This window comes from Schistocerca gregaria, chromosome 2 (assembly GCF_023897955.1).
Source record: "Schistocerca gregaria isolate iqSchGreg1 chromosome 2, iqSchGreg1.2, whole genome shotgun sequence".
Lineage (NCBI taxonomy): Eukaryota > Metazoa > Arthropoda > Insecta > Orthoptera > Acrididae > Schistocerca > Schistocerca gregaria.
This window is the reverse complement of record NC_064921.1, coordinates 749,371,318-749,388,239: the sequence shown is the minus strand read 5'-3', so window position 1 is coordinate 749,388,239 and position 16,922 is coordinate 749,371,318. Positions and strand designations below refer to the sequence as shown.

The 16,922-nt window shown below is 42.8% G+C and overlaps 1 protein-coding gene across 1 annotated transcript in view; it reads left to right on the top strand.

The window, feature by feature from the left end:
- Positions 1–16,922, top strand: part of LOC126335958 (protein Wnt-8b-like) — a 119,246-nt gene that overhangs the window by 37,574 nt on the left and 64,750 nt on the right. The gene's annotated exons all lie outside the window — the stretch shown is intronic.

Genomic DNA, 16,922 nt, shown 5'->3' with positions numbered 1-16,922 from the left:
TCGCTTCTTGCTACACTGTTTATCGTCCAAGTTTCACTTCTGTACAGATACCTTCATAAACGACTTCCTGTCGCTTAAATCTATACTCGATGTTAGCAAATTTCTCTTCTTCAGAAACGCTTTCCTTGCCATTGTCAGTCTACATTTTATATCCTCTCTACTTCGACAGTCATCTGTTATTTTGCTCTCCAAATAGCAAACCTCATCCACTACTTTAGGAGTCTCATTTCCTAATCTAACTCCCCCAGCATCACCTGATTTAATTCGACTACATTCCATTATCCTAGTTTTGCTTTTGTTGATGTTAATCTTATATGCTTCTTTCAAGACACTGTCCATTCCGTTCAATGGATCTTCCAAGTCCTTTGCTGTCTCTGACAGAATTACAATGTTACCGGCGAACCTCAAAGTTTTTATTTCTTCTTCATGGATTTTAATTCCTACTCCGAATTTTTCGTTTGTTTTCATTACTGCTTGCTCAATATACAGATTGAATAACATCGGGGATAGGCTACAACCCTGCCAACCACTGCTTTCCTTTCATGGCCATCGAGTCTTATAACTGCCATCTGGTTTCTGTACAAATTGAAAATAGTCTTTCGCTCCCTGTATTTAAGCGCTGCCACCTTCAGAATTAGAAAGAGAGTATTCCAGTCAACATTGTCTACAAATGCTAGAAACGTAGGTCTGCCTTTCCTTAATCTATCTTCTAAGATAAGTCGTAGGGTCAGTATTGCCTCACATGTTCCAACATTTCTACGGAATCCAAACTGATCTTCCCCGAGGTCGGCTTCTGTCAGTTTTTCCATTCCTCTGTAAAGAATTTGCGTTAGTATTTTGGAGCCGTGACTTATTGAACTGATAGTTCAGTAATTTTCACACCTGTCAACACCTGCTTTCTTTGGGATTGGAATTATTATATTCTTCTTGACGTCTGGGCGTATTTCGCCTGTCTCATACATCTTGCTCACCAGGTCGTAGAGTTTTGTCAGGACTGGCTCTCCCAAGGCAATCAGTAGCTCTAATGGAATGTTGTCTACTCCCGGGTATTCCACTGAAATTAAATTACTTAGGAGGAAAGATGCGTACACACATGTGTTGTAGCAAACGTCATATTTAAAACGTGCACGTGTCAGACATGCGTACTTGGGCTATGTTGTAAACAGGCAGAGCGTGTTAGGTACCGCTGCTCGTGTGCGGCCCTGAAGAGTCCACGGCCGCGCTTGTCAGCCCTGTGATCAAAGGCGGGGGTGCGTGGCGTGCCGGCGCGGCCGCCGGGGGCTCCACGTTTATGGCGGGCAGCGGGATGGCGCCGGAACTGCCCCGGCTCTCTGCTCTTCCCGGAAGTCGCGGTTTACAGCTCTCCTGCAGGAAGGCCGCTCGGGATGGGCGCAGAGGGCAGTCCGGACAAAGGAAGACTCCACGGAGGCTAACAGTGACGCAAGTCTTCACGCTTGTTGCGACAAATGACAAAAACCAGCGGAAAGTATTTGTTGTCCTTGTGGTCTTCAGATCGAAGACTAGATTTGATGCTGCTCTCCACACTACTCTATCCGGAGCAAGTCTCTCCATCTGTGCATAACTACTGCAACCTACGTACATTTCAACTTTTCGTATTTAAGCCTTGACCTCCCTCCACACGTTTTACACCCTCCTCCCCCCCCCCCCCCCTCCGCCCCCCGCCTACACACACACACTTCCTTCCTTCCATTAGCAAACTGAGAAGTCCTCGATGCCTCAGCATGTGTTGTCAACCGATCCGTTGTTTTAATCAAGTTGTGCCATAAATTCTACCTGCTTAATCTTCTGCATTCTTCTATAGCACCACATTCTAAAAGCTTCTATTTACCCATTTTCTGAACTGATTATCGTCCACGATTCTCTTCCACACAAGCCGGCCTCTGTGGCCGAGCGGTTCTAGGCGCTTCAGTCCAGAACCGCGCTGCTGCTACGATCGCAGGTTCGAATCCTCCCTCGGGCATGGATGCGTGCGATGTCCTTTAGTCTCGGGGACTGACGACCTCAGATGTTAAGTCCCACAGTGCTTAGAGCCATTTGAACCATTTGAACTTCCACACAATGTTACAATCTGGAGAAATACCTTCAGAAAATACTTAATAACACGTAGGTATATATTCGATATTAGCAAATTCATCTTTCTCAGAATCGCTGTTCTTACCATTGCCAGTCCACATTTCACATCCTCTCCGCTTCGGCCATAATCTGCCATTTTACTCGTACTACACAGGAAATTTGAATAAAAACAACTCCAATCACAATTTCTTCGTGTTTCATTAAACTGCACGATGCATCGCGGCACCTGTGGGTCTATCGTCGGTGCAAATCATCTAATACTTAATTTACATTTTCTCTTGTGTGAGGTGAAATGTATTACGCTGTTATGAGGAAACTAGATGTTAGGTATGGTATTTCGCGAATCGAGTACAGAAGTATGGGAGAAACAGCGGGAAAATCGTGAAAGACTTATCGACTGGCCTTTTGTGGTCAGCATACCTTGGTTCATTCATTATACTGTGAATAAATCAACGTACCCTGATTTCAGACTTAGGACTACTCGTCGTCAAGGTTCCGATCAATCGCGCCTGACCACCACAACGGAGCATCGGTGTACAGGGGTCAGCATGCTTTGATCCATTCATTGTATGTTCAATAAACCAGCGTATGCTGACCTCAAAATGTTAAAAATGTTCTTCCTTGCTTCTTCCGTAGGTTTTTCTCTATTTTTTCCACTGTTTCTCACACATTTCCGCACTCTGGTCACGAAATACGAACCTAAATCTAACTTTTTCATAACGAGACAATACATTTTGTCTCACTCAAGAGAAAATGTAAATCATGTATTAGATATTCGCACATGAAGATGGACCCACAGGCTCCGAAATGCACCGTATAATTTAATAAAACACGAAAAAATTGTCGATGAAGGCGTTTTTATTCAAACGTCCTGTTTATTGAGTACGCTCACGTTCACAGCTGCAGAAAATGAATAAAATTAAATTTTTATTTTACTGCCCAAGTTGCAGTACTAAGGTACTACTTTGAGTGTCTCATTTCCTAATCTGATTCCTTCAGCATCGCCTTGTTTTGCTTTTGTTGATGTTCGTCTTACATCCTTCTTTCAAAACACTATTCATGTCATGCAACTACTCTTCCAAGTCCTTTGGCCTTTGGTGTCACTGACGGAATTAGAACATTACAAAATATCACATTTTTGTTTCCCCTACCTGTACGTCATTAATTCCACCTTTTTTTTTTGAATGGTTACTGCTTGTCTAATGTACTGGCAGTCCTGCGACAGTATCATAATGAGGTCTCTCATTGTGTGAGGACTCTTCATACGTTTTAAAAGGTAGAAGTTCCGATCACTTTTGGTGCTATCACATGTTCTGCGTCATTATGTTTAACATTTTCCCTTGTATTCTGTATCTCTTATGATTTTCCGTGATTCTATTCAGTTTATGATAAACGATCATAGTACTTTTCCTCTCTATTGTACATCATGTGCCGCTGTTTGCTCAAGAATCTGTACTGGAAGTGCACGTAGAACTGTAGGTTTGCCTGTAACTAGCTGGTCACGTCAGTTCACAGGTCGAAGGAAGCCAGGGGGAAAATAACTCGAAATGGGCGACGCTAAGTGAAGCACCATAGTTCTCACACTAACCTTCGAGATGAGGACAGCTTTACTTTTTTGTTTCTGGAGTCTTACTAATAATGCTCTCTCTATATTGTTTGAGATCATTTTATTAATCATTGTTAATTGTCGGCGAAGATATGTTCAAATGTCGTTTGTGCTTCAGTGTGTAAATCTGTGGATTACAATGCCGTGACAGAAGCATGCACAGATCTTGTTCTGATGGATCTTGGACAATTTTTCATTTGTCGGTAATTTTTCGGTGGCCGTGACATGCCATTCAGATTTGACGGAAGAAGCTACAATGACCTTTTTAAAGTTTCCTTAGATCGTATTCTACTTGAATCTTGGATATTTCTTTTCGGTGTAATTACTTCCAGCGTTTTCAGTCAAAATATTGTAAGTTTCGCATTTTGTGACCTGTCTCATTACGTCTATCGTTAATAGGAGAACCCTTGTTAAATTGCCTGATATGCCTGATACGCCTGTTTGTCAGTGGTGTAATAGATCCTGGGGCTTATGCCAGATATTAGTTTTTTTTTACCTTAGCGTTCTAAAATCTTTTCTTATGCGGTTTCGGAGCAGTATTCAAGATTCCATATTGTTGAGGTACAGTTAGCTATTCGCCAACTGTTCAGAAATGTGCAAGACCACCCATTCACATACCACACTTATGACTGACATCTCTATGGTAATTACTTTGAACACTAATTTCAGTTTTCTGTACGCAGCGATTTTCGAAGAGGGCCTTAGTTGTTTTGGTATTTCTTTCCACTTGCATGTTGTCACCTAATCTAGAAAGGCGTTAAGGTATACACAGAGTAATTCTTACTCCAATCCATGATGTGGGTTTTTCAATATCTTCTCTACCGAGTGAGATGTCGAAACGGATCTCACGACTCGCATTCACATCTTTATTCCGCTCTTGTGTCTCTCCTACATTCCAAACTTTTCCTACGCATCTTGGTGGACTACACATCTGTATTCCTGTGTCGCTTTTGAGCTATTATTTAGCCTGGAAGTAACAGCATCCATGTTTGATTCGGCAAGAAGTCGTCTTGTAAACATCCATCGAATGTCGTGAAAGGTATGCTTTCGGATGAGGTAATGTCCATATTTATCAGCTTTATCAGCTCCTTAATGACATTACTAATGCTATGCCTGGTTGATATGTCCATTTAATACACATCTAGGCCAAATTTGTGTGGGAGGCTGTTTCCTTGTTTTACTTGCAGGCAGTCGTTTCTTTTGATGATTTTTCTTTGATTTTCAGAATCGTTATATGAAGTGACTTATGCAGTGTCCTTAATATTATCAACACGATATTTCCTTCTACCTGTCACATAATTTTTTTCATTTATCTGTCATACAAGTTCATTTGTCGGCGCCAGAATTGCCCTGTCGTAAAACTATTCTTTATTTCCCATATTCGCTTGCAGTTCAGGAAAAACGTAGCTCACCAATTCTTTTTTAATGTGAACAATGTTAGAGAATTCATGTAACTTGTGCCATTACTCAGTGGCTTAAGCTGCTTCGGTGTAGCGAAGCAGCTTAAGTCACTTAGTAATGGCAAGGCCTCCGGTCCAGATTGCATAGCAGTCAGGTCCTTTTCAGAGGATGCTGACACAATAGCTCCATACTTAGCGATCAATACAACCGCTCGCTGTAGTAAGATCCGTACCCGAAAACGGGAAAGTTGCACGTGTCGCACCAACACCCTTAGAAAGGAAATAGGAGTAATCCGCTGAATTACAGACGCATATTGCTAAAGTCGATTTGTAGTAGGATTTTGGAACGTATACTGTGTTCGAACATTATGAGTTACATCGAAGGAAACGGTTTATTGACAAACAGCCAACACGGATAGTAAATGTATCGTTCTTGTGAAACACAAGTAATTCTTTACTCTCACGACGTTATGAGTGCTATCGTTAGGGGACGTTAGACTGATTCCATATTTTTAGTTTTCCAGAAGGGTTCTAACATCGTTCCTCACAATCGACTTCTAATCAAATTGGATGCGTCTCAGTTGTGCGACTGGACTCGTGATTTCAGGTCAGAAAGGTCACAGTACGTAGTAATTGACGGTAAATCATGGAGTAAACCAGAGGTGATATGCGGCGTTCTTCAAGGAAATGTTACAGGCCCTCTGCTGTTCTTGATCTAGATAAATGATTAGGAGACAATCTGAGCAGCCCTCTTAGGTTGTCTGCAAATGGAGCCATCTTTTTCCGTCTTGTTAAGTCATCAGATAATCAGACACAATGTCAAAATGATTTAGACAAAATGTCTATGGTGCGAAAAGTGGCAGTTCACTCTAAGTAGTGAAAAGTGTGAAGTCATCCAAATGAGTACTAAAAGGAATCTTCTAAATTTCGGTTACACGATAAATCACACAAATCTAAAAGCTGTAAATTAAATTAAATGCTTAAAGTTTACAATTACGAATAACTTAAATTGGAACGACCACATAGATAATGTCGTGGGTAAAGCAAACCAAAGACTGCGATTTATTGGCGGAAAGAAAGTGCGTCAGGTCTACTAAAGAGACTGCTTACACCACGCTTGTCCGTCCTATTCTGGAGTATTGCTGTGCAGTGTGGAATACGCATCAGGCAGGATTGACGTAGGGCGTCGAAAAATTTCAAGGAAGCACAGTTCGTTTGGTATTATGGGAAATAGTGGAGGGAGTGCCACGGATGTGATATGCGAATTGGGGTATCCATCATCAAGGCGTTTCTCGTTGCGGCAGGAACTTCTCGTGAAATTTCAATCACCAGTTTTCTGCTTAGAGGGCGAAGATATTTTGTTGGCGGCCTCCTACATAGAGAGGAATGATCATTATGAAAAGTAAGAGAAGTCAGAGCTCTCATGGAAAGATTAAAAGTGTTCGTGTTTTCCTCGCACTATTCGAGAGTGGAACGATAGGGAAACAGCTTGGAGGTCATTCGATGAACCCTCTGCCAGGCGCTTAATGATGAATTGCAGACTAAGCACGTGAATGTATACATAATACAATCATGCAGTTAACATCTGTATCAACACCATATTCGCCGATTTTGAGAAGACCATCCGCATATTGTTTTGATTCTCTGTCGCTGTGGAGTTGTAGGCACATATTTGTTGTTTAACTAAATTTTTTAACACGCCGCTCTAAGGTTGACTCCTTTAAAGATGCATTTACTTTAACTGCCGGTGCGCCATTAGCTATTACAGGCAGGATCTGTCTAAAAACGTTGGCCAATAATTGCACAACCAAAAAATATTTGTAGCGAAAAGAATCAGGAAGAAAACCCAACAAATTGTTAAATAGCTGCTTAGTTTGTGACTATATTATCAAAACTAAATTAAATGGGAGGCAGAAAATTACAAAATATTTACTATCTACTACAAAAAGGATGTCTGTTTCAAGAAATTAATTTGAGCACTAAAGTAAAATGCAGACATTTTGAAGAATCAAAGTAATAAGTTACAGATAGTATTTTTATATTTTTTGGCGTGTTTTGAATTCCATGTATTCTAATAAATTATAGAATTGGCCACTGAGATATATTTTACTTTATTTCTGAAAATTTTCGAATTTTCAGTTCCCTGTGAGAAGTCCACTAGCCACCTGTTATGAACTTTGGCACCAGAATATAGTACTCCATTCTGAACTCTAGACATGGATTGGCACCTACCGGGTTCTCAGAAACAGTCCGAAACTCTTGTAAGAGTGGTGCAGGTTTGGTTGTGCTGATGGAATAATTGTTAAGAAAAACATTCTATGGTTTGCTCCTTTTCCGTGTTAATTAGCATTGAAGTCAGCCGATCTGGTCCGTTGTGTGCGCAGGTTCAAGTGACCTGCCACCTTTAAGTAATGTCAGTTGTTCTCACAGCTCAGACGATAGCGCAAGAGACTGATCAGCCTTTCGCTAGAGTTCGATCCTCGATACCGTTCCATGTTCCATTTTTGTACCGCTCTGTTGTTCGGTTTTTAGAAAACCGAACGAAGCACAACTTAGGCGACACCGGCTCTGATGGGCAGCTTGAATTTGCGTGCGTAACGGCCTTGTTGGCTAACTTCAATGCTAATTAAGTTGGAAACGGCACAACGTATAGAATTTTTTTCATAACAATTAATCCTCAGCACAACCTAACCCGCAACACCCTTACAAGTTTTCGGACTGACTCTGATCACCTTGTACATGAAAAGTTTTTCTTTCAGTTATATGGTAGTGAATTGTACAGTTTACCTTGAATTCACTCTTGTTATGAATCACATATTGTATTAAGAAGTAAATGTATTACCACACAAGTATGAGAGTTCCTATATCGCTGAAGACATTGCTGCAAGATATCCCTTTTCAGCTTAACGCACACTACCAAAAAAGGCTATGTCGCAGTGCAATATTGAGAGAAAGTACGCTAGCGTTTCCTGATACAGGTCAAAATGGCAGATTTCTAAGCACAAAGAGGCAGGACTAATGATTTTGGTTTAAGCATGCAACTAATTTTTTTGCATACTTTACAATATGGGCAGCTATAGCCGTTGAAAATCATGGTAAATAGAAATTGAATAAAACCGCGAACAGCTGTTAACTGAAGATATATTCAGGATCGGTTTCATTGCGTGAAAGCAGCATCTTCAGATGGATCTACACTGCAAGGAAAGCGTCCTTGTAATCTATGTATTTAAAAAATTAATTAAGAACAGCCAATCAAGTATGCGTAAAGAAAAAGACTTAGAGTTGTGTCACATAGATTAGTAGATGGAGACGCCCACAACGTTGATTAGTCACAGAATCAACCCCATCAAGAGGGAAAGTAATCAATAAATAATAATTGGCAGAGCATTGGTGCGAATAGTGCAGGGGATGATGCAGTATGGCAAAAATAACCGCAGTTACCGCAATAAATGTGATTAGAATGTAATACAAGAAGCATAAAAAGAGAGCATCAGTGGAGCGTCTGTCTAAGAAACGTAACCCTTTAACCAGCCCCATTACTACAAAGATAACCCCCATCCCTAGAACGAAAAACCTATGTAAAGAATCGGGAAGAGAGAACTTAATTAAGCTGACGGGCCTACATGTGTATCCATGTGCAAATTGAATGCAGATAAAGGGCTGAAGGTATTAAATACCTTACAAAGTTGAAAACCTAGTTTTACCAATAACGAAGTTGAAACTTCCTGGCAGATTAAAACTGTGCGCCGGACGGAGACTCGAACTCGGGACCTTTGCCTTTCGCGGGTAAGTGCGAAGTTGTCCGAACCATCAGATAATCGGGGACCCCATTCGCAATGGCAAACCTAGGAACCAGAAGAACACGTTAATGAACCGTCTAACATAACTAGAATGTTCAAACAGACAAGCATACGAAATTTACATACCTTGAAATTTTTTTGCATTGTAGTTTCTCTGTTTGTTGTAAGTTGAACTGCTCCTGTTTTATCCGTAAGAGAACTATAAGCAGCTTCTTATCTCTATTGCTGTAATCTACATCTACATGGATACTCTGCAAATCACATTTAAGTGCCTGGCAGAGGGTCTTAAGTTTCGATAAGCAAGTGTGACTCCTATATGTATCTATAAATTCAGTAATGAACTCCCATTCTAACATTCTGGGTGGTGTGTGTTTGTTCTATATCGTGTATCCCTACCACTTTCGCGCAACGACGCTCTGAGCGTGTTTTTTAGGGAATTGACTAGTTTGAACCTGGGACCTGTTGCTGGTAAGGAGACGCCAGACCACACATGACATGTAGAATTCAGAAGAGTTCAGTGAGACTAGCGATGATATAACCAAATACTTAATGATTTCAGCGTCAGCTCCACTGCACTCCCTGTAAAAGAATCTTAATACTAACTAAATTTGGTGAAAGGGGTTCAAGGCTTTCCTATTTTTAGTTAGCTGGTAAAATAACGTCGAAAAATCAGTTAAGTTTACCATTGGAAATTTTATTCTACTCACAAAACATTGTTTATAAATTGCACTATTGATAAAAGGAAATGTTTCAATGCAGGATGGTAAAAAACTGCGTTCAACAAAAATGTGAACGAATATTTTCTGAGTGGGTTTCCAAGTTCTACAATGGATCGAAGGATGACCTATGCCATATCATATCTATAATCTAGGTTTAAATTAAGTTTCACAAAAGAGAAAACTATCAAAATGGTCTACAGCGACCCTCAATTATCATTAATTACTTATCTAACTTGTCGTAAGTTACAGTGGCTGATGTGGATTCTCAATAACTACATAACAGAAAAATCATCGCGTTTCAGATTTTTACTTCAAGTGGCAAATTTGAACACCATGAGCTTTAATAGACGATCGACACTAGTATTACGCAAAAAGGGGGTGTAACAGATGAGACTTCTGCAGTTCTGAGTGAAGCCTTATGCGCTCAAAAACGCGGCATCGCGTGCGTTCATTACCGTGTCGGTGTTTAGGCAGCGTCAGGGCGACGGCGGGCAGCACAGCTCCGCTCACCTCACCATCTCGGAAGCAACTCTTCTCCTAACTTCTCCTTACTACCATTTACCGAAGTTGGTTTTAAAAAAAACTATCTGGCCGTGTTTTCATCTGACCAATCAGGGTCTCAATGTTAATCTTAAGCACTGCCTACAAAAATTCTGTCTGTCCAATGTGAAACGTTATACTTTTCGTGGTGGGGCAATGTTTTTAAAGTTTGCAACGTAACAGAGACGCGAAAAAGTCTCACGCTAAAACTTGCAGCTGGTGTGGTCCGTTTAGCGTTATCGTAAGATCTATACTGTTCTTCTGGAGGGCTCTGTCTTTTAACATGGATGGCCCTTTTTGTGTTATCGTAAGATCTATACTGTTTTTCTGGAGGGCTCTAGTTTTTAACATGGGCTTGGGGGTGGTCCTTGACGTAACAGAGACGCGAAAAAGTCTCACGCTAAAACTTGCGGGTTGTGTGGCCCTAGTGGTTAGCTGGCGACGTGGGTGTCCAGTCCGTCCCTTATCGTAGGGCCTTCGAGCTTAACACGGTTCTGTTCTCGGCTTCTGTTCTCGTTTCTCCCCTCGGAACTGTGTCTGTCTCACGGTGGGAAGGTATGACATGCATTTAGGCATTCTTGTGTTAATCTGTGGTATTCCATTTGCTCACTAGTTACTCGTATTACTTTGGTTAATTTAATGTCACGTTTTATTCGGAGCTATGTGACAGACTGCTGGATTTGCTTATCATGTCAGGATTTTCATGGAAGGTGTTGGATTTGCCTGACACCTTACACCACAAGCACTGCCCGGTATGAAACATTTTAGAATTTAAGGAGTACACAAAAATGAGAAACATTATAGTGAACAAACAGCCGACTCAGACACATTGCACTCGCCAGCTTTCTCGTGTCCACACGCAATGTTTTGTCTGCCACAGACATGATGTGCGCCCCCAAATTTGAGCAGTTTTGCTCAAACCTCCAATTACCAGGTTTGCGCAGTCCCATATCTGCTCATATCTCCTGCCCACACACTACGATCTATGTGCGAAGATGTGATGTGCATAGGCAGATCGTTGTGTGTGGACTCCCCTTTACGGGAAAGACGTACTGGTCTTTTGATTTTTCTGATGTCACGTACACTCATAACTAGTGTCTAAGAGGCTAAATTATTTTCTGTCCTGGCACAGGTCGCCTGTGATGAACCGCTTCCGCAGCGCTTTCGAGCACGCACACCCACAATCGCGAAGTGCCGACACATCATCTCGGGAGGTAAGTACTGCGGCCACAGCAACAACAGGCTCTCTGCCAGTCTGTTTCATTTGTATATAACCAGCAGCAACATTGACATTATTAAGATACATTTAAGTTTTTAGAAAGTGCAGTAATCTGAAAGAATGACCCAAATAACCGTATACCTATACAGCAGCAAATGATAAAGATAACAGAAGACGCTGGACGCGCCGACTTGTGGGTCTTATGGCTACAACATGGGGCATTCACCACCTGATCGGCATACTCGTGTCGGAATTACACTTGCTTCGAAGTTGGGATACTGCAACAGTTGTGAACCAGACTGCGGTGGCAGCTTAAGGCTACCTTATCAAGGATGGACTAGTGGCATTCATGTAATTCCCACTCAAAATGGGACCTCCCGCAGCTCAAGATATTGACCACAGGGAGGGAGAATGGGGTGTGACGCCGGCCAGAGTGGCTACAGTCTGGAACCGCGCGACCGCTACGGTCGCAGGTTCGAATCCTGCCTCGGGCATGGGTGTGTGTGATGTCCTTACGTTAGTTTAGTTTATGTAGTTCTAAGTTCTAGGGGATTGATGACCTCAGCAGTTAAGTCCCATAGTGCTTAAAGCCATTTGAACCATTTTTTGGGGTGTGACGTCGTATTGCTGGCGAGCCTAAATCTGCACACTGGTGTGCAAAACTTAGGGCGAAAGTAACTTTCGAATGATGTGTCGCCGCCAACTAATCCAGACGAAACTTCAAATATACGTAGAAAGAACTGTTTCGTTATAGTACATAAGGTAAGTAAAAGAAATACGCAATGAGACGAATAGAAATGGCACTTTATTCAACGATAACAATTACACTGAACTAACTGCGATTTATGGTGTTCCCACTGGACACGTTCTCTGCAATTTCGGACCATCGCACTCACTTTGTGGATAGTTCCTCACAGTAACTACTTCTACATTCTTTCGAGTTTTTTCCTCACTATCTGATGGATAATCAATTATCTGATCACTATCTGTGTTGCCAGGATCATGCAATTCACTGTCTATATCATCCACTATATTTTCCTATTCTATTCTGTGAACTGTGCCACGCTGGCCCCCACCTTTACTACGAGTTAACATGAACACTGTAGTCTATTGTTCACACATACATATGTGAAAAAAATTTACAAAAATTGCAAAAATTCCTATACGCTAACTAAATCATCATACTGCGTCTGTCGGTCTCAATACATTATATTATCTTATGACTGAACAAAGTCCTATCCTAACACACATATTCATACAACTACAACACCACGACAAAACAGCGATGAGAAAAGGATGAGGTAAAAACTAAAAAAAATTCTATTGTGGACTATCGGTTAGGGAGCAGCAGAGTACATGTACATTACCTATTCTGTCACCTGAAGTTAAGAGTTTACTGCAATTACGTGCGAAAGTGGTAACAGTTCTACATATTTAATTCTTCAAATACTGAACACTTGGTGATCTACTAACGCGGTATCTACAAAATTGGGTTGATAGTATTAGTACCTAAACTCGATCAAGAGATTCTTCTTTTTACAGTATCCTGGCAGGTTGGGTCTTGATTTTGTTAAGGTGATGTTCAAAAATGGTTCAAATGGCTCTGAGCACAATGAGACTTAACGTCTGAGGTCAAATGGTTCAAATGGCTCTGAGCACTATGGGACTTAACTGCTGTGGTCATCAGTCCCCTAGAACTTATAACCACTTAAACCTAACTAGTAAGGGTCCAACCACCGCATTTTCCTAACTGAAAATAGGAAGCCACAGAAAACCATTTTCAAGACAGCCGGCGAATGGATTAAATCTACCTCGCCTCCCGAATCCACGGATTGCGAGTTCAGCGGCTCTACATGCAGAGCTACCCAAGTCAATGGAGAATTCGGAAAACCTAGTTGTTGTACGTCGTTTTAAAGCAAAAAAACACAACAGAAGAAAGAATTCTAACATTTCATGTTTTTCTTCTAATTGTTCAGTCATTTGATAGTGCATCGATGCCTGCATATTTTAAGACTTACTTGTGCATAGGATTTTTGGTTTCAGTTATTATACACTCCTGGAAATGGAAAAAGAACACATTGACACCGGTGTGTCAGACCCACCATACTTGCTCCGGACACTGCGAGAGGGCTGTACAAGCAATGATCACACGCACGGCACAGCGGACACACCAGGAACCGCGGTGTTGGCCGTCGAATGGCGCTAGCTGCGCAGCATTTGTGCACCGCCGCCGTCAGTGTCAGCCAGTTTGCCGTGGCATACGGAGCTCCATCGCAGTCTTTAACACTGGTAGCATGCCGCGACAGCGTGGACGTGAACCGTATGTGCAGTTGACGGACTTTGAGCGAGGGCGTATAGTGGGCATGCGGGAGGCCGGGTGGACGTACCGCCGAATTGCTCAACACGTGGGGCGTGAGGTCTCCACAGTACATCGATGTTGCCGCCAGTGGTCGGCGGAAGGTGCACGTGCCCGTCGACCTGGGACCGGACCGCAGCACCGCACGGATGCACGTCAAGACCGTAGGATCCTACGCAGTGCCGTAGGGGACCGCACCGCCACTTCCCAGCAAATTAGGGACACTGTTGCTCCTGGGGTATCGGCGAGGACCATTCGCAACCGTCTCCATGAAGCTGGGCTACAGTCCCGCACACCGTTAGGCCGTCTTCCTCTTACGTCCCAACATCGTGCAGCCCGCCTCCAGTGGTGTCGCGACAGGCGTGAATGGAGGGACGAATGGAGACGTGTCGTCTTCAGCGATGAGAGTCGCTTCTGCCTTGGTGCCAATGATGGTCGTATGCGTGTTTGGCGCCGTGCAGGTGAGCGCCACAATCAGGACTGCATACGACCGAGGCACACAGGGCCAACACCCGGCATCATGGTGTGGGGAGCGATCTCCTACACTGGCCGTACACCTCTGGCGATCGTCGAGGGGACACTGAATAGTGCACCGTACATCCAAACCGTCATCCAACCCATCGTTCTACCATTCCTAGACCGGCAAAGGAACTTGCTGTCCCAACAGGACAATGCACGTCCGCATGTATCCCGTGCCACCCAACGTGCTCTAGAAGGTGTAAGTCAACTACCCTGGGCAGCAAGATCTCCAGATCTGTCCCCGATTGAGCATGTTTGGGACTGGATGAAGCGTCGTCTCACGCGGTCTGCACGTCCAGCACGAACGCTGGTCCAACTGAGGCGGCAGGTGGAAATGGCATGGCAAGCCGTTCCACAGGACTACATCCAGCATCTCTACGATCGTCTCCATGGGAGAATAGCAGCCTGCATTGCTGCGAAAGGTGGATATACACTGTACTAGTGCCGACATTGTGCATGCTCTGTTGCCTGTGTCTATGTGCCTGTGGTTCTGTCAGTGTGATCATGTGATGTATCTGACCCCAGGAATGTGTCAATAAAGTTTCCCCTTCCTGGGACAATGAATTCACGGTGTTCTTATTTCAATTTCCAGGAGTGTAGTATAACAAGAGCGTAAACAGATATTGAGCGAAAATGGGAGAGATGGACTCAGAGCGCAGTTGGCTCGGACGAATTCAGGCAGCTCGCCGAAAAAATCTTTTAGACACGAACGAACTATAGAATGTGCTTCGTTCAGAGGCCCCTTCCATTACCCACAATCCATTCTCCACAATTATTTCATAGCTGAGTACCGACCGGGTGACCAGATTGGACAATATTTTATCGTTTGGGCTACTAATGATAAAATATCGAGCAATTTTTTCTTAAATGGAACCATCGCCGTTTGGGCGATGTTTTTGTGCATTAACGCGATTTTTGAGCTACACAGACAAATCCCAGCCAATTTTTACGCACTGATTTTAGTTTAATGTTATTTGTAATGATATTTACCTCTTCGCTGCCTTATGAAATACTGAAATATTGCAACGCCAAATAACGACTCACGTAACTAACGAGAAGGTACCGAACGGAATTGGGGAGAAGAGGAATTTGTGGTACAACTTGACTAGAAGAAGGGATAGGTTGGTAGGACATGTTCTGAGGTATCAAGGGATCACAATTCAGTACTGGAGGGCAGCGTGGAGGGTAAAAATCGTAGAGGGAGACCAAGAGATGAATACACTAAGCAGATTCAGAAGGATGTAGGTTGCAGTAGGTGCTTCGAGATGCGGTTGTAGGCGCTACAGTCTGGAACCGCGCGACCGCTACGGTCGCAGATTCGAATCCTGCCTCGGGCATGGATGTGTGTGATGTTCTTAGGTTAGTTAGGTTTAAGTGGTTATAAGTTCTAGGGGACTGATGACCTCAGAAGTTAAGTCCCGTAGTGCTCAGAGCCATTTGAACCATTTGAACTTCGAGATGAAAGAAACTCGCACAGGACAGGATAGCTTGGAGAGCTGCATCAAACCAGTCTCTGGACTGAAGACCACAACAACAACAACAAAAAAAAAAATAACAACAGATAGTTAATTAGGCTGTTATAGTAGAATGTACATATTTTTTACTTACCATGACGCTAGCGGAAGAATCAAAGTCAGTTTTTCTCTTCTGCTTGGCACATAGTTATCGAAAATTAAAACCTATCACGACAGTAAACAGCGCACAGCAGAAACACAATAAACGGTACCACGTAAATTAATTTCAACAGCAAGTGAGAACTGAACTGGTTAAGAAAAGAATAGCAGAACTCAAGCAAGGTCAACAACTGATCTTGGTTAAAATGCGGATGGGCGGCAGCCAACAGTGCTGTGGCTGTAAGATAGTAAGATCTATCGTGGGCCTTGCTTACTATCGATAGTGCGCAGCAGTTTTTTGTTGTATGATTGAAAATCAAAATATCTTTCAGTTTGACAACACTTAAATTAGGTCGCCCGCAATTTCATTTCGGTGATCAGATGGTTCGGACACCCTGGATTTCCCCTCTCCCTCCCCTCCCCTCCCCCCGCCCCCCCTGGCTACGTCCTTGTTCCAAGAAGCGTTTTCCAACAGGATAACGCTCGCTCACATGCCGCTGTTGTAACCGAAACATGATCTGCAGAGTGTCGACATGTTGCTTTGGTGGCCTGCTCGATCACCAGATCTGTCTCCAATCGACATCATCGGACGACAAGTCTCAACGTCATCCACAAACAGCATTAACCAACCCTGAATTGACCGACCAAGTGCAACAGGCGTTGAGCTCCATCCCACAAACTGACACCCGGCACCTATACAACATGCATGCACATTTACATGCTTGCATTCAACATTCTGGGGGTTACACCAGTAATTAATGCACTAGCTCTTCGCGTTTGCAATGGCTTATTTCGCGCTTACTTTAATCTGTGGTCTTGCAGTGCTTATCGCTTAAATATGTTACCTAAGCAGAAGTATACCAACGATTTCATTACTCTATTTTAATTATTTTTTGATGATGCTGCACTTTTACAAATACACAGTTAAATTCTGTGTATTTGTATAAATGCAGCATTTTCACGGTCGAAATTCTTTGACACGTTTTGAATTGTGTTCGAAAATGTCATATGTCAAACAGTTTCTGCAAATGTGCTTTTCAATAGAAAGTGTGTATT